The following is a 19,617-nucleotide window of genomic DNA, read 5'->3' as shown; positions in this document are numbered from 1 at the left end:
AAGAAGCCCCTTTCATGGTTTGCTATCTCCAATAAGCAATTAACTGTATTAGAGCAGGAAAAATGTTGGTTTAATGTTTTCCTACTATTCAGCAGCTGTGGCCAGACAACTGCTCTGCAGCTGACAGCTGATTTCTGCTTGTAAACGACACTATCTAACTAACGAATACAGAGGTGCCAACTCTACAATGTTAGGGTTTTTCCTTTTCAAAACTTTGCATGGTCTTTTATTAATGAAACCGCTACTCCAAGTTTTGAATTTCATTAATTTCCTTAATTAGTTATCACTGATTTGAGTGGGAAAAGAAATAAATAACAAATATGCTTCTCTAAATCATTACCTACTTCTTTTTTCCTTTTTGTTAAGAAAGTCTGATATATAGAGAGCGGGAGAGACAGAGGGGAAGATCTTCCATGCACTGATTCACTTCCCAAGTGGCTACAATGGCCAGAGCTGCACCAATCCGAAGCCAGGAGCCAGAACCTCTTCTGGGTCTCCTCCACCGGTGCAAGGTCCCAAAGCTTTGGGCTGTCCTCGACTGCTTTCCCAGGCCACAAGCAGGGAGCTGGGTGGGAAGCAGGGCTGCTGGGATTAAGCCCTGTGTCCATATGGGATCCTGGCGCATTCAAGGCGAGGACTTTAGCCACTAGGCTACTGCTCCGGGTCCACAAACATGATTTTCTAACGAATATAAGCTTATACAATGCAAATACTCAAGTCACAAATTATCATCACCATCACCAGTAAAAAACAAAATAAAGTAAAATTTAACAAACAAACAAACAAAAAACCCTCAATGCAAATCTCCTTTTTTCAAATGATGACAGGTCTGCTTTAGAAGTTTGCTGATGCTAAACAGAAAATACCACTAAGAAAGCTCAAGCTTTTTTATATCTCAGTTATGCTCTTTGTAAATGTAAGTTCCTTGCATAATTGAGAAAATTCTCTATTAACTGAACCCCAAGATAATCTATCTGAGGCACAGCTACTCTTCAACCCATAGTAGCTGACACTGCTGTTGAGGTTTGACTAAAACCCAGAGTTTAGTGTGGATGACGAAGGACAAAGTGACTACACAGCAGAGTTAACTCGAGCAAGCAGAGCACCTACTCCTTGCTTCCACTCTGCATAGCGAAGTGAACATTCTCCTCTGAGCTTATGTGCCTCTCATTTGCCCAAACAGGATCAATCCACTATGCTCGATGAATTCCCTGCTTCCCCAAAGGCTTCCTTTCATTTCTGTGAGCGTCTCCTCCAAGAAGACCTCAAGTTAAGTCACAGAGTGATGTGACTTCAAGCAAATCCTCCCTGGGAGATGAGACAAAACCTCTGCCCCGTGCACAGAGCCCTTCTTCCCCACAGTGCCGGGAAGCGAGCCTAGAGTAACAGGATAGTCAGTAGGAAGCCACTTTTTTTTTCAATGTGCAAACACTTATATTTAGGAATTGGAATTTGACCTTTAGAAATGTGTCCCACAGGAATGCTTACTCGAATACATCAGGATTTTTATTATAACACTGTTCCTAAAGGAAAAAAATATTAAAATCAAAACACAAGTGTCTCATATTAGGGCAGCAGATATATGCATAATGGTACATTCATCATATGAAATACCATATGGACAACAAAAAGAATGGCACATGATCATAATCAGAAACTTGGGAAATGTCCATCCTGTATGGCTGAAAGAAAATGGAGCTGGCGTCGTGACATAAGAATTAAGTCACTGCCTGCAAAAGGTTCAAGTTTTAGATATTCCATTTCTGATTCATCTCTCTTCTAATGTGCCTGGGAAAGTAGCAGAAGATGGCCCAAGTCTTTAGGCTCCTGACCCCATGTGGGAGAATCAAATGATGGTCGTGGCTCCTGGCTTCAGCCCGGCCTAGCCTTAGCCACTGTGGCTATCTGGGAAGTGAATCAGTGGATAAATGATCCACCTTCTCTGTTTCTGTGACTCTCTCTTTCAAATAATTAAAATAAATCTTTTTAAAGGAAAGAAAAAGAAACAAAAGGAGCACAGATTGTGCAAATCAACTTTGGTGAAATAGAATAGCAATTTTCTGTGCAGCTCCACATGTTTTTATATGTTTCAGGCACACAGGAAAAAAATAGGACACACAACAAACTGTTAACAGCACAAGGTGGAGTTGGAAAGAATCACAAGGAAATGTATTTTACTCTATATTTCTTGAAACGGTTTGATTTTTCAGACAACTAGAAGACATTACTATACTAAAAATAGTTTGCTGGGTATAGCACTTGAGTTTGGGATCATAGAAAGTTTCATAGATGGATTCAGGTGGTTGCACAAAACCATAAATATATTTAATGCGGCAGAGCAATACAGTTAAGAATTTTACGAATGATAAGCTTTTATATTCTATCTATCTATCTATCTATCTATCTATCTATCTATCTATCTATCTATCTATCCCTAACTTATAGAAGAATACAGCAGCCTTCACAATGGCACATGGTGATATGGCAGTGTACAGCTTAAGGAAGAGTTGGTCAGGAAGCCTAGCCCAAATTATGAAGTGGCTCAATACAGAACCAATAAGGCCCTCAAAGTCCCAGTCTGAACAGGAGCGAGGTTAGCTGCGAGAATCACAGCAGGGGTAAAGGGGGTTCTCTCCAGGTGAGGAACGTTTGGAAGGAGGGTCTCTGTGGCCTCTCAGATTACACCATTACAGCTCTCCTCGGCCAATGACTTTCCCTCTCATGAAACTGAGATTTTCGAGAAAAATAGAGCACACTGACGCCTTCTTACAAAAACCTGCTAAAAACCATTTATTTTATTAGACCTACACTGGAATGTCTTCTAGGATCACATTACATTTTCTCTCCACATGACTGTATGGAATTATAACTTTAAGCTTACACACACTGTGTGTGAAACGAGAAACAGTTACCGGCATCTCCAAAGATGGAAAGAAATATGAGTCCAAAGCCAATTTAATACTTCTACTATTAAGAGGTGTCTAATTTTAAGCAAGCTAATTAGTGGACGTATTATTAGACGTCTAGTATATGAACTAGGTAAAGCACAAAAAAAGTAGTCTAGTGGCTGAGGACCTCGCCTTGCACGAGCTAAGAACATATATGGGCGCCAGTTCTAGTCCCAGCAGCCGCACCTCCCATCCAGCTCCCTTCTTGTGACCTGGGAGGGTAGTCGAGGATGGCCCAAGTCCTTGGGACCCTGCACTAATGTGGGAGACCCAGAAGAGGTCCCTGACTCCTGGTTTCTGATTGGCTCAGCTGTGGCTATTACGGTCACTTGGGGAGCAAATCAGTGGACACAAGATCTTCTTCTCTGTGTCTCCTCCTCTCCGACTTTCCAATAAAAATAAATAAATCTTAAACAAATAAACAAATGTTTAACCTGGAAGGGGCTTACAAATTACAAAGAAAATAACAAATACACAAGACATTGAGTTCAAGTGAGTTGAACTGAACTGGATTGAACTGGCTTGGGCTTTAAAGATTCTTTGTTATTTCCTGTAAGCAAGCATTTAATACCCACTAAGACATCCCACTGTTCAAGGTAATATGAGTTTGAAGAAGCAACCAAACTCCTAGTAAAACATGGTATTTCATCTGGATGACTTACAGCTGTGTTGACAGCATGAAGGAAATGAAATGCCTGGATGTTGTTATAAACATACATTTCCCTGCAGGATTATATGCATTCTGTTTGTGGTGATCAAAGTAGACCTTATCAAGGGGCTGAACATGTGAAGAAATTGAGAGGAGAGGGCGATTCAGGCAGGAGGACAGCAAGGCTAAGGCCCTGGCGTGGCGAGTGTGATGAGTATCCAGAGAAGGGAAAGAGGTTCATGGGTTTGGGGTGCAGCACACAGGATGTGGCACAAGGCTCTCTGCGTGACATCAATTAGGGGGAAGAGAGTGGCCCAGATCCTGGGGTCATGGAGTACAGGGGTGTCCAGGCTGAAGTGACGTTCTCCTTGTGGAGACTTGAAAAAAACCATCACCTCCCACCCAGGCCACCATTTGGGACTTGGTTGTTGTCACTACCCCTGCTCAGCTGGCTCCTTTACACCCTGCCCCATATGGGAGCCACAGCCTTGCTTTGGAAACTGCTCTTCAGACCAGGCCATTGGGCTGCTCAAAATCTTTCCTTTCTTTTTTTTTTTTTTTTTTTTTTTTGGTACACATTCACAATGATAAGGTGACCTGCAAGAACCTTGCAGGGAAGGGACCCCCGCCTGGAACCATGACAATCCCCAACTCCACAGTGCTCCAGTGTACTTGACCTGCTCCTCCATCTCAGACTGCTACCCTGCTACCCCAGAACAAGGGGGAAGGCTAGTCAGTGAGCAGCTGCGGAGTGAAGGCAGGAACTCAGGCGTGCACGCCCGGGTGAGTGATGCACGAATCATGCCTGCAAATCCATTAGCATCCTCTCAGAAAACGGACTGGACCTAGAAGCCTCTGTGCTTCTTGGAGGTCAAAATCAAAGGCCCCAGAAGGAAAACGATTCTGAGGGAAAGACAAAAGGAGCTAAGGATATGTGTGTGTTTTAGCATATTTGGGGTTGACTGGCTACAAGGAAGAACAAATTTGTAGTTGAAGAAAGTAGAAAAGGCCTAAGGGGGCCCACGGAGAATGAAACAGAAAACATTTGGGATCTCTCATTGTTCGCAGCAATGATATTGTGTGTTCTTGGTAGCTTGGCTAAAAGCAACATTTCATTTCCTGCTTTACTTCAGCAGCAATGCTTGCCACTGCCCAGAAGCAGGTTGGTCTGATTGTCAAGGGGCTGATCTGGTGTGTACAGTTCCATGCTGCCCTCTGCTGGTGGTATCTGGCTTGCCCCCTCACTGCACCGGGCTCCAATGTAGACATCAAAGAGCAAAGGCGAACAAGCTTAGAAGGAGCATCAAAAAGTACCCTAATTCACCACAGGAAAGTAAACTAGTACAACCATTATGGAAGACAGTATGGAGATTCCTCAGAAATCTAAAAATAGATCTACCATATAACCCAGCCTTCCCACTTCTGGGAATTCACTCAAACGAAACAAAATCAGCACATGAGAGAGCTATTTGTACATCTAGGTTTAGTGTATTGCAATTAACAATAGCTAAGATATGGAACCTACACAGATATCAATCAACATGACTAGATAAAGAAAATGTGGTATATATACACTATGGACTACTACTTAACCATTAAAAAGAATGAAATAATGCCCTCTGCAATAGATTAGATGCAAGCAGAAACCGTTAGTGAAGTAAACCAGTACAAAAAAGACAAATATATTTTTCTTATATGTGTAAGCTAATAGAAAATACACACAAAAACAGTGTAAAAATGAAATGATAACTTTGAGATAGGATTAGTGTTTTTACGCTGTATCATATCCAGTTAGTTTTTTCTTGTCTTTTCACTTTTTCCTTGTTAAATACTTTTTTTAAAAAAAAAAGATTTATTTTATTTTATTATTGGAAAGGCAGACTTCGAGAGAGAAGGAGATGTATAAAGATCCTCCACCCACTGGTTCACTCCTTAAGTAGCCTCAATGGGCCAGAGCTGAGTTGATCCAAAGCCAGGAGCCCAGAGCTTCTTCTGGGTTTCCCACGCAGATGCAGGATCCCAAGGCTTTGGGCCATCCTCTACTGCTTTCCAAGACCACAAGCAGGGAGCAGTCAGAACATGAACTGGTGCCCATATGGGATCCCAACATTTGCAAGGCAAGGATTTAGCAACTAGGCCATTGTGCCAGGCCCCCTTGTTGAATATTATGACAGTGGGAAATTAAGCTTGTGAATATAGTTGATAAAATTATGACTACAAACACTGTTGAAGAGACGGAAGTGAGGGAGGGGTGCTGAAAGAGGAAGCAGGGGAATGAGGGAGGTGGCTGTCTTTTTGAACTATACATATGGAATGCATAAAATCTACTCTTATTAATAAAAATTAAAATGTTGAAAAAAGGAAATAGTATCAATAAAGAGGTTGGAAATTAAAACAGGGTAGTGGTGAAGGGTGCACAAATTGTTCTCTTTGATTCAACTGTTCTCACACCCAGGCTCCCCCTCCACCCTGGAATATTCCCTCACTAGTGCAAAGCCCACTATCTCCAAGTGTCCTGGAGCTCAATCCAACTAGTTCATAGATTCTGAGAAGCGCAATTTCCAACTTAAGATCCTGTAACCAAAGTATGGCTTCGCCCTTCTAATCCCTGCATGGAAGCCACCTGCAGGACACTCTTTTCTACAAGGACCAAGGTAGGGGGGCCATTACAACATGCATCCATCCAAGAAGCCTGCTCAGTACCACAGCTGGGAGCAATTGAAGTGATCTGAGTAGATCCAGAAGTCATCTCTCTTCCTTGGATTCTAACAGTTGTCTTCTGATGACTTTCTCTGCTTTTTCTGTTTTAAAACCTCATTCACAATCCTCATGGCAACCAGAAGGAGCCAAGATCAGATGATAGATCACAAGTGTTTCAAAACCTTTTCATTTTGCTTAAAATAAATCTTGATTTTCTTTTTCATTTTTCAGTGACACATTAGTCATTCAGCAGCATGTTATTTAACTTCATGGCGTTTTTAATTTCCTCTTTTGTTCCTGTTGTTGATTTTGTTTTGTGGCTTTTCATTTAAGGGGATGTACAGTAGCTGTGTAATGGGGTTTATCATATCCAGTAGCATGTTATTTAACTTCATGGCATTGTAAATTTCTATTTTTCTTCCTGTTGTGGATTTTGTATTGTGGCTTTTCATTTAAGGGGACATATAGTAATTGTGTAATGGAGACTATCATATTCGGATGTGAGGATACAATGCAGTATGCATCTCTACTTCCAGACCAAAGATGGATTCCCAATGAAACTGTTTACTGTCCAAGTCAACAATGATGGACATATGACTGTGTATGAAGAACTATACTATAGTAATGCCATAGGGGAACTCAGTGGGTGGGTGGAGGGAAGGCAGAACCGGGGCAAGGAAAGTTCCAGGGGCTACGGAACTGTATCATAAAATGATAATAAAAATTAAAAAGTAAAAAAATAATGAATGAATCAGTGCCTCTGCAGGGTCTGCACATCCTATGTGCCTCTAGTTCCACTGCAACATGTCCCTTCATTTTTTTACATTCCCATCACCCTGATTCCTCTTTGTGCCTCCAACACAGCCAGCTGTGGCCTTTGCTCTTCTCGCACTCTTTGCATGAAATGCCATTCCCTACACTCATCACCAGCCAGTTCCTCCCCTTCCTTCACCTCAGTGGAAAGGTTTCTTAGAGATGTCCACAATGGCCACTCCACCTAAAGCAACCCCTCTCCCAGATTTCTTATTCCTCATCATTCTTTTTTTTTTTTAATTTTACTTCTTTTTATTATTATCATTTTATGATACAGTTCCATAGATCATGGGATTTCCCTTAGCCCCTCCCCATTTTTCTCCCCCTGATTTCTTTAGTTTATGAATGCTTTCCACTAGGAAATTTACTTTCAGGAGAGTAGAGATCTCACCTCCCCATTGCTACAGCCTCAGTGCTGGGCACCTTACAGATTTTTTAAAAAGTGGAATTTTCTAACTTTTCACAACCTGGTCACATCTGCCATGGCTTCTTTGAGTTCCTTTTCTTAATCATCATTGTTAAGTCACAGCACCAAGACTTGCTAACACTAAATGCCATCCCATCACACTAATATAAACTTGATATTATGTTTATTTGGTGATGTTTTCTCCATGAAATTAGATGCTTAGAAGTTTACAACAAAAATTATTCAGTAAGAAAAGAAGTCACAGTTGCCACTAAAAATTAAAACCAGAAATCATGTGTATATATTATTCTGTGGTTCTACTTTCAGCAAGGATGAAAACAATTTTTTAAGGTTGAATAATAACAACGATTATCACCAAAGTCAAAAGTTATCACCCAATATCTCACAGAAACACTGAGACATATGTCGTCGGAGCAAAAAGTTTGTATTCCCATGAAGCAAGAAGTGTGTCCATGTGAAGAAGCCAAGAGTCTAGTTAAGAAATAGCAGGCCACTTGGGAACAGGTCTCCCTTTGACTCATCTATAGTCATCTGGTCACATGATGTGAAATTTCAGTCATATCTGCTCATCGATGTAGAAGGTGCTGAGTCACTCAACCAGAGGAAGTTGCAGACAGCACTTTCATAATCAGCAACCAGCTAACAGAATTACTGTCTGTCTCATTAAGCACATGGTACTTGCTGGCACTATCCTTGCTTTGGAATAAACCTGCTCTTTCACACACAATTTACCCTTCATGCTCTATCCATCCTTCCCAACAGCAAAATGGAGGTTGGGGGTGGAAGGGTGGAAAGGGCAAGGAGTTTGAATTAATAAAAGCTTCCTAGATTTAGTGTATTCTATTTATCCCATGACTTACACTTAAGTTTCACATCCTAGGTTGTATTTTACAATCAGAGAAAAATAATTTAGGCTTGCTCAGATGATAGCAAAATATTTCTTTATAAAGTATTTGTTTATTTGAAAGAATTACAGAGACGAAAAAAAAAAGGCAGAAAGAGAGAGATCTTTTCATTCATTGGTTCATTCTGATCATTCCACTGATTCATTACTAAAAGAGCTGCAAACACCATGGCTGGGGTAAGCAGAAGCCAGGAATATATAATGCCACCTAGACCTTCCACATTAATGGCAGGAGCCCAAGAACTTGGGTTATCTTCCACTGCTTCCCCAAATACACTAGATTGGGGTTGGAACAGAAGTGGAATGATCTGAATCTGAAATCGGTGCTCCTATCAGAAGCTAGTGTCACTGGCAGTGGCTTAATATGATGTGCCACAATGCCAGATCCACCAAATACATTTTATTTTAATTTTGATTATTCTTTTTCAGTTAAACTTCTATCATTTTATATATGAAAACTACATGCTTTCTGATTGAAGGTTCAAATCCTCTAGTAAAGCCCATGTCACAGACACATTTGGAAGGAAGGGCCACCAGAGATAAAGTCAAGGTTAGCAATCACGTGACCTGACAGGTTGACTAAACTCAAGGATGGATCTGAAAGGTTTTCTCAAAACACACATCAGGCAAAACTGGAGACAGTAATCCAAACGATTACATTTTCCTTTTCAAGCATGACGGGTCACAAGGTTCATTTGTGGTGGCCTATGTCTGTGGCAGGAAAGAATCTAAGACTAAAACAGGCCTCAGTATCAGATCATGAAGTTTTAAGACAACTTCAGTCAATGGGGAAAGCCCATGGCATGTGGCCTAAGCAGAAGTGTAAGACTGGGCAGAGGGGCTGACATAGGGGACTCAGGAAAGCACTCATTTATCAATGAGATTTCCACCTAACTTACAGTTCACAGAACAAGTCTATCCATGCCTTCACTTTATAGTTCAAAATTTTGACTCTAGAACAAGTTTCCGTGAACCCCATGAGCTGTCTGAACAAAATGCTCAGCCATGGGAAAAACAGTGTATTCTAGGAGCCAAACTGCTTTAGACTCCAAGCATTTCCCTATCATGTTTCACCCCACAAACTGGTAAAATTATTTAGATTAGCTGTACTTCTAGTGTTTCTGCTTGTGAAATGTAGCTAAACAATTATTGCCTGACACAACTCTCACCCTGGGGGATTTGATTTCAAATAAAACTAAGGACTATGTGCCCCATGTGATGGCTCAATTGGCTAATCCACCTCTTGCAAGCACTGGGAACCCAAATGGGCACTGGTTCCTGTCCTTACTGCTGCACTTCCATCCGGCTTCCTGCTTATGGTCTGGGAAAGCAGCAGAGGATGGCCAAAAGACATGGGAGATCTGGAGGATGCTCCTAGCTGTTGTGACGATTTGGGGAGTAACCAATGGATGGAAGATCTGTCTCTCCTTTTCTATGTAAACTTGCCTTTCCAATAAAAATTTTTAAAAAATTAAACAAAACTGAAAACTGTAAGAAAAGCACAAAGAAAGGGTTAGTTCAGTGACTCAATAGACTAATCTCTGCCTTGCAGCGCTAGCATCCCATATGAGTGCCAGTTTGAGTCCCAACTGCTCCTCTTCTGATCCAGCTCCTTGCTGTGAGCTAGGAGCTCAGCTTTGGCTGTTGTAGCTGTCTGGGGAGTGAACTGTTGGATAGAAAAATCCCTCTCTGTCTCTCTTTCTCCATAAACATGCTTTTGAATAAATAAATAAATATTTTTTAAAAAATAAGTATGTAGGAACACAATCCACAAGACACTGGGAGAAGTGTGTGGTGGTGTTGCTGCTGTCAGCATGGCTGCTGGGTGGGGTCCAGAACTTTGGATGCTCAAGTCTGTGCCATAAATCACAAGGGTTGATTCCAGAGAGTTAGGGGTTTCTCCTCACTGAAGAACAGGCAACGGGTGTTGAGTCCCATGTAGATGCTGAGTAGGTTCCCTAGCTTAACAGCAGAGAGATCACTCAAGTGTCAACAGAGCCACTAGGAACTGTTCAGAATGTGATATGAATCAAACCATGTCACCCCCTCAGAGCCTTGTTTAACAGTAAATGAGGATGTTAGGTTAAATGGAGATGGAATAACACAGATTTGGATTAGGGTCTCACGGGTGTTTCTGGCTAGTTGCTTGGACTTTAACAAGTAGGCACACCTGTATAATTAAAAAAAAATGTAGCAAAGTAAACTGGTGAATGTGTATGAGTGTGTGAGTAGTCTCAAGGTCTTCCAGCACCAGGATTAAAGTGTTCTTTCCCTCATTCTGATATGATAGTTAATATGTGTCCACATGCTATACCACGTCCTTAACTTAATTACTGATACTGGTTTTCATCATTGTCTTCAACTCTCTCTCAACTGCAAAGGCGGGGGGAGGATGGATGGAAATGTATTCAGTGAACCCCCTATGCTCTAGAGAACTATTTTTAGTCTCACTTCAGGCAACCTAAGGAAGTCCCCTTAGTCAGAAAATCTTTTTCACATTCTATTAAACTTTGCTGTATCTGCATCATGTTTTTATATGTACATTCCTCAGTCTCTGTAATTGCCAATTTTATCACCCAACAGGGGTATTTAATCCCTCTTTTGACTGGATTAAGCTGCAAGTAAACACATCTGATTTCTGCTGCCTGTTATCCACACTGCCAAAGAAGAATAGAGTTATGGACTAGGGGAAGCTCATTAGACATTTTCCTCTTTACAATCTGCTTTCATCTCCAACACTTTGATCTCCCTTAAACTACATCCTTAGCTAATTAACAGCAAAACAATTAAGAAGATGTGTTGGCTGTTGAAAATCAAAGCAGTTCCCTAGCAAAGCCAATTCATTACGTATAGGCAGCCATGGACTTTGAGTCCAATTTCCTGCAAAGACTATGGCTGCCTATGGCAAACTGCTTCTTCTGAATAGCTGCCTCTGAGATGGACCTAATTCTGTTTACAGTGATAAAAAGCCTCCCAGTGGAAGATCCCTCTGATCCTTGCAATCTCACAGTAAACATAGCAGGCTGGCTGATCTGCATCATTCCTGTGAACCAAATCAAAACATTAGGCCTGTCTCATCATCTCTGGAATCAGTGTATCCAGTAAGGTTTTCCTTTATCAGATTTTATTGGTTTGATATTTCTACAGACATATACAGAAATTACAGTAGCTCTGTGCTCCTCTTTTTCAAAAGTCTATACAGTCATACCCACCGGTTTTGTACGCATTTATCATACATCACCCCAGGGAAAAATCTAACTTTGAATGCTAAATTCTATTTACACGGAAAGGACGAATTCAACCTCTCTCCCCACTGCGTCATGCTTTCAGCCCCACACATGTTTAATTCACGGAACACCATGGTCATAGCTTGATTTTGTTTTCCATTTGTAGGTATAGTTAAAAGCAATGATCCTAAATGACAGATATTACATGTAAAGAAGTGTACACTATCCGGGCACAGTCACCATGCTGAAAATAAGTTAACAAGAAGCCAGGGAGGAGCTGTCACACACTAGCTGAACACTAGTAACAAATAAGCATGGCTGAACAATGATTGGCTGGCATGTAATTCATTCAATAACTATTTATTAAGCACAATATACCAGGCACTGAGCCAAGTACTCTCATGTGATGAGACAAAACTGAATCTTGAATCAAATTAGAAATGCCCCAACCTTTGATAGTAATATCCCTAATTTATTCCATGTCACTTAATTATTCTACAGCCAACAATAATACCTTCTACGAACCCAGCACTGCATATGCATTACTAACTCCATACTGACTAAACCAGATAGCATTTTTTCTGTGTAAAATCACCTCTAGCAGGTAGGTGAGCCCATATGGGTATGCCTAGAGTGAATTTCCATTAATAAGGTTTAGTGATTTGCTGGCCCATTGTGCTAATTGATATGCTCACTGTCAACAAGAAGGAAACATTTTCCAGGCTATTAAGCAACCAATTGACATTGCTTGTTTAATGTTTATTCTGGGCCTAGTGCTATGCTCTGCTTTCCTTTTTCCTAGAGAATAGGTGGACATTGTAAGAATCTGGTTAATTGACCATGAAGATCTAACATTACTGGTTAATACAGTGAAAACGGCTGAGTCTGGCGAAACAGAAGGCCTGCTCTCTAAGCTGTTATTACAAAACAGTGTAATGAGTGCCCATATTGCAGTTGTGAACAAATGGTTTCACCAATGAGCCCCGAGGATTTCAAATGGATAGTATTGCCTTTTCTGTTGTTACTCAAGCATATTCATTGGTCTCCGAGGCTCAATGTGCAGTAAAAATGGGAGTTACAGTAACTAGACAAAAAGGATAAAGATTTCAGCAAACTTAAAAGGTTACTTAGGAAATAGTAGTAAAACAAACAAACAAACAAACAAACAAACACTTGCGCTCTACCTAGGGAAGTATACTTGTTTTTACTGAACATAGGGGAATTTGATAAGCAATGCACTGTTGTTGGGCTGTTACATTAGAAAAATTTGTAATATCTCAATAATCCCAACCATATAAGATTATTTGCTATAAACATCTGCTGCTTTTTATGAGCCAGTTTTATTAATTTTAATTATTATTTTTTTAATTGGAAAGGCAGATATACAGAGAGGAGAGGCAAAGATCTTTCTTTCCCTGGTTCACTCTCCAGGTGGCCACAGCAGCCAGAGTTGAGCTGAGCTGGTCCGAAGCCAGAACCCAGGAGCATCTTCCAGGTCTCCCAGGCAGGGGCAGGGTCCTGAGGCTTTGGGCCATCCTCTACTGCTACGAGCAGGGAGCTAGGTGGGAAGTGGAGTAGCCGGGACATGAACCAGCAAGGTGAGGTTTTAGTCACTAGCCTGTTGCGCCAGGCCCACAAGCTAGTTTTTAAAGTAAAGTTCTCTGAGACATTTATTTTAAAGGCACAGTGAGTATGGGGAAAACTGAATGGAGTACACGTTTTAAGTCAAACAGAAGAGCATCAAAGCTTCTAGTAGTTGGGAAACCAGTCTAGACTTCTCCAAGGTTTCAATTCATATCATTCAGTTCTCTTGGCCATAACTACCAGGGCTCCTCTGGTCCTTTTAGGATGTCTCAGACACTGCTTTCCCTGAGCTCTACTGATAAGCATCTTCATCGCAGCAAAGTTTGTCAACGCTCCTCTGACTCAGCTTTGACTGATGCTGGAGGCCTCGTCATTAAGAATGATCACAATAACATGAATGTCAACAGAAACACAAAACAGTGATGGTAATACAAAGTGCTTGGCTGCAAATGCTATGCTAGCTCCTGCAAATGATGAAAATGAGGCATGGTTCCTGTCTAGGAGCATCTAATAAAATATTATGAGTTCTGCCTCAAAGAGGTTAAGATTGATGATGTACTGTCAACCCTGAGTTTTCCAAATGCTTTTTTTTTTTTTTTGAGTTTGTGTTGGAGAAACTCTGAGTAAATTTGTTTCTCTTTGTTTACTGGCTTTGAGCAGAGAACATGCTTATACTTTTTTCCATGCAAGAGCACTGCAATGAAGCCACTGCAAATGACCTTGCTGCTTGCTTACTGAACTGTCAACAGCAAGAACCAAAATATGTTTATCCTCAGATGGAAAGACAGATTGAAACTTGTATTTTCAGACTCAAGAAAAACACTGCTTCTGTTGAACCACTCGTTGGGTGAGGTACCACCATACAAACAGGCTGAGTAATCCTTCACTTTTTCTGGAGATCAAGTCCCAGGTGGTTAGGTAGACCACAGACACAATGCTCCATTTCACAAGGCTCACAGATACCAACTAATGTGCAAGACAAGGATCTTTCAGACAATTCAGAATCAGAAAGCATTTTGGTGTCAGCTTTCTGTCCTGGGTTAGAGTCTAGTCACTGGACTGATTCTCCTATTATTTATTTCAGAACTCCATCATTATGATGAAGTGGCACCTCACCACTTTCAGAGATGTGTAGTGTGTATGGGAAGTCCCAGAACGTAGTTGGCAACAGTAACGACACTGAAGGTCCAACAACTGGGTCTCTATTCTCAGGTCTGCCACTAATCCTTCACTCACAATCAGCTCTAATGAGACTTAGCTCCTCTTCTGGAAAGAGGGTTACTCCTAATTGCCACACACAAAAAAGTGTGACTGATTTGTACTAAGTGGAAGATTCACATATACAGAATATAAGGGAATACTTATTTGTATGTCTGGAATAGTCATGAGAACATGGGAGATAATGCTTTCACAGTATACCTGGGTAAAGAAAAAGATCCCAATATCATCCTCACCTGCAGCCACTCTGGGAAGTGTTTTCTGAAGGAGGCTCAGTGCAGGGCTGAAGAGTAGAGAGCAAAGCTGCTCGCTCTGCTGTCTGTGGAGCTCACCCCACAAGTTTCTGCACAGATACACTTGAAACTTTCTCCTCTAAGTCTCATCTTCCCATTTCCCATCTCTGGTGTGTTCACACACACACTGTGAACACTACTTGAATGGATGATTGCACAGTGTTCTTTGTACGAGCTCACTTTTAGAAACGAGGGTTTCTTTCTTCTATAAACTCCCATGGCAGTTTACAGCAATGGCTTTGGAGTCAGTCAGACCTGGGTTCATTTTACTTAATAAAGATTTATTTGTTTTTATCGGAAAGCCGAATTTATAGAAAGAAAGACAGAGATAAAGATCTTCTGTCTGCTAGTTCACTCCTCAAGTGGCCTCAATAGTTAGAGCTGAGCTGATCTGAAGCCAAGAGCCAGGAGCTTTCTCTGGGTCTCTCACATGGGTGCAGCATCCCAAGGCTTTGGGTTATTCTCTACCACTTTGCTAGACCACGCACAGGGAGCTGGATCAAAAGTAGAGCAATCGGCACACAAACCAGCACCCTATGGGATCCCAGTGCATGCAAGGCAAGGGTTTAGCCACTGAGCCATTGCGCCAGGCCCACAGATCTGGGTTCAAATGTCTGCTTGATTCCTTGCTATCTGGGTTACTGAACTTCTCTGAGTTTTACTTTCTTCATTGATGAAGAGTTAACACATATAAAAGTCTTAAGAAAGGGTTGCCACCTAATAAACACTTAATAAATGAAAGTCTATGTTGAGAACGTGCTTCATAAACAACAGTGACGGACACATGATTTGTTTCTTATAAATTGTGAGGCAATGAAGGAAAGGACTTCCTATTCTGCTGTACTTGAATATTACTACACTGTTACAGCATCTTGTGGGACCATCCAGTTCTAAAACTCAAAAACCCTTTAGCTCTTTGTGACAATTTCACAATCTCTTAAATTTAAAAAAACAATTTTGAACCTTTAGACACAACCAAGAACTTCAAAGCAGTCCTTCTTGGTAAATAAATATGTAATATATTGGCATGTATGTATGGATTACTGTTTTCTATCAGCAAAATGAAATCTGAAAAATATTTTAAATCTCAACAAAACAATCATTTTTCTCATTTAAGTGAAATAGGTACCTAGCCTATAGATTCTATTGGCACTGTTTATTGTCACATACCATGTCATGTCGTCTGCGTTTCTGTTTTCTCTTTTAATTAGAATAATTATTCTTGTTTTGGCTATACAGAGTGATATTTAAATGCAGTACTGATCAAAACAGGGTAACAACATCCCCCTTTCTTTGGCATTGCTTGATGATCAGAGGATTTCAATATTTATTCCTATAGTATCTATAGCAGTGCTGTGAACCATTGTCTCTCTACTCTGCTGAAACACTGGGATCTTAATCCACAGATCTAATTCTCATTTGGTTTTTGTCTAGACTGGGAGAAGTAATAAAATGTGGATAATATCCTTTCTTAGCTGATGAGAAATTTAGTACTTTGGAGGAAGGCAGCCTGATGGATGGCTTTTCTGAAATATTTAGAAGTCATAAATGAGTGTCAAGAATTGGCAACCTGAAGTTCAAGTAAGATTCAGATATTTTCTTATCCCTGTTCTTTTTCTAATGTTCTTTATAGACTGTCCCAGGCTACAGGGTCAAGTTCACAAGTTGGGATAGATTAAGCTTGAACATATTTGAGTTGTTTTGTATAACCCTGTAGTTGCTCTAGAAACCTTATGAATTCAGGGAATTATGGATTTCTTTATGCAAATGCAAACTGAAGCATCTCTTAGAAACATGGACTCATTGCATTTTCAGTGCAATTCACTAACACATCTCTAGGCCTCTAAGTCATAGAGGCTCCAGGGTAGGAACCCTTGGCTGGTACTGGTATCATTGTTGACCCTGGTCCTGGAAATCAGGACCCAGACTGTAAGGACATACTCTTGGCTTTTGATACTTTTATGGCATGTGGGGCACAGAGTGCAGAGCAATGACATGTGGTCATTTCTAGGCCATCTCTTGCAGAGCTTTGGAAGATCTTTTCCCATGGTTTGCACTCCTGAGGGTACACCTGTTGCCAGAGTGCACAAACCTTGATGGCTATTTTTGTTTGGGATGAACTAAGGGCTTAGATGTTGAGAGTGGGTGTCCACACATGTGAGCACAAGTCCCCTCCCAGCACAGAATAGTGATAGGAAGGTAACAGTGAAAAACAGAAGGACTGTGAGCTGTGGACTCTTTCCTCAGCCCCTCCCTGCAATTTGTATTCTTGTCCCAGAGCCAGAAAGAGTCCAGAGCTTGGCTTGGATTCTCATCTCTTTACCTCTGTCAAGTTAACTGCTACTCCACCTTAAAGTTATGCTGTAGATATACTTTCTTATAAAACACGTTCTTCTATGCCCACCCTCCCACATCCAGTGTTAGTTATTCCCTGACAAATCATCAGTATCACCTACTGCCCCATCATAGCAGTTAAAGTTGTTTTTGGAGTGATTATTTAAAATATCTTAGGCATTTAAACATTATCTGATTATTATATTATTATATTAATTGTGTATATTGTAGTTTGTTCATTGAGCCCAGCATGACACGTAGGACTTGCTAGATCCCCAATAAACATTTGAATGAATAAAAGAATGAACTATAATCTCTGATATTCTAACTCAGATCTTGTGAATACCAGTTGATGCTATTAGTCATTACTCAAATCAAATAAAAGCTTAAGGAAAATATTGGTTCATGGATGGAGCACAAAGGACAGACATATTTCAGTAAGTGTGCAAGACTGATAACAACAGGAGTAGGGTAGGGTGGGAAGTGGATGTGGTCTGTTGGAAAATCAAGGAGTGTATCTTTTAGAATTTAAAAGATCAGCAACAGAAGGTTCTAGTGGCCGTGAAATCCAGGCAGAGAAGCCAAGTCTAGTGATATGAGAACCAGACAACTCACTCACTACAGCCATTAGACTCTTTTGGCTACTTTTATTTTCTTTTGTTAAGTAAAGTTTTCTTCAGTTACCTCAGTTCCCAAACACAACTCATTTTCAGAGTGCAAGGAAAGTTCATACAAATCAATAAGGAAGGCAAAAACATGGCATATTTCCATGCCAGAGAAGGATTCCCTTGCGAGTGAAACACTCCATTTTTCCCGTTTATGAGAACTTCTAACATGTGGGAGAAGAAAAGGAATTGCTCACTGGTGAGATACTTTTAAAATCAATTCTTTGCCTCAACCAGAAGATGTAATAAACCTTTGTCCTAAGTAGATATTCCTGTGCTTTGTCCAAGTTCATGATGAAGTGTATGTACATGACATAAAACTTGACAAAATAAAATCTTATTCTTTAACCAAGTGCAGCAGTTAAGAGGTATTGCTTTAGAATTTGATTAGCCTGCATTTGAGCTTAGTTCCGCTGCTCACTAACTGAGTAACTTACCTCTACAACTTCACTTGTCTCATTCTAAAACTAGAAGAAGAACACCTAAAGGAGGTGGTGGGGAGAGCTAATGTAACAACACCCATGAACCCCTCATCCAGGGCCCCGCTCATACAAAGTGCTTAATGCACATGAGTTCTCAATATGGGCCTTAGGTTCTCAGATTATTTGATGGCATGTCAGAGTCTAGCATTTTCTCCCTGTTCATGGCTAGGAATGCAGCAATCTGTAGTAGATGCTATGATTACTATCACGAGATTCAGAATTGCCTGAAAGACTAACTTTCTTAGTAAACAGAAATGGGAAGCAGATGAAGGTTGAGAGGAATTTTAAAAGTTCATGGAAAGGGGGAAAATAAAAAATGCATTTTAGCAGGTTGATAAACTCAAGTAGAAAAGCATGCATAATTTTCATGAACTTTACAAAACATTTATTTATTATTATTGGAGGGGCAGATTTATAGAGAGAAAGAGAGACAGAGAGAAATATCTTCACACCATTGGTTCATTCCCCAAGTGGCTGTAACAGCTAGAGCTGAGTCGATCTGAAGTCAGGAGCCAGGAGCTTCTTCCAGGTCTCCCACATGGGTGCAGGGTCCCAAGGCTTTGAGCTGTCATCTATTGCTTTCCAGACTACAAGTAGGGAGCTGGATGGGAAATGGAGCAGCCAGGACATGAACAGACACCCATATGGGAACTTAAAACATAAAAGGTGAGGACTTTAGCCACTAGGCTACTACAGTGGGCCCTTTCATGAACTTTTTGAGGATCTCTTTGTGTTGACACAATAATTGAAGGTATATAATTATCTTCCTCTTGGAGATACTTTGGAAGGTTAAATTACATAAAGGACTACAGAAATATATAAGGTTTCAGGTACCAGCCCAAATATATAAGGTTTCAGGTAGTAGATGTCCAAAAACTCTGACACAGTCAGAGACAGAGACTGAGAATAAGGAAGAAAGAAAAGATGAAGAAGAACTAGGAGGAAGAGAAGAGGAAGAGGAAGAAGCCATGGACTAATAAGTAGTGCCAGGCTTCATGAAACAGGAAGACAGAAGAAATGAGGGCATCTATAGGGCAAAGAGCAAGCTAGGTCAAGCCAGCACAAAGATTACTGCCAGTGCAAACATCTGAGGAGGACGTTTGTATGATATTGACAGCATGATGCAAGAATGGGCTATTTGACTTAAAGCGCCTGGGTAAGAAAAAGACTCAAAAGAAATTTTCAGCACGTTTTGACCTTCCCACCTTCTTTGAGTGATGTCTAAGTTATGGTCTAGCAGGTTGCGAAAACAGAAGTTACGTGAAATAACTGATTACCAAGGAGCCATTCTTACTTTCAATTGCCTCCTACAGAACAACCAGAGTCTAAACTTGATGACCTTCAAAGCACATGCATGGTTCAGCATGATTTGT

This window comes from Ochotona curzoniae, unplaced genomic scaffold (assembly GCF_017591425.1).
Source record: "Ochotona curzoniae isolate NIBS_2020 unplaced genomic scaffold, NIBS_Ocur_1.0 contig_1, whole genome shotgun sequence".
NCBI lineage: Eukaryota > Metazoa > Chordata > Mammalia > Lagomorpha > Ochotonidae > Ochotona > Ochotona curzoniae.
The sequence above is the reverse complement of the archived record's forward strand: the minus strand, read 5'-3'. Positions refer to the sequence as shown.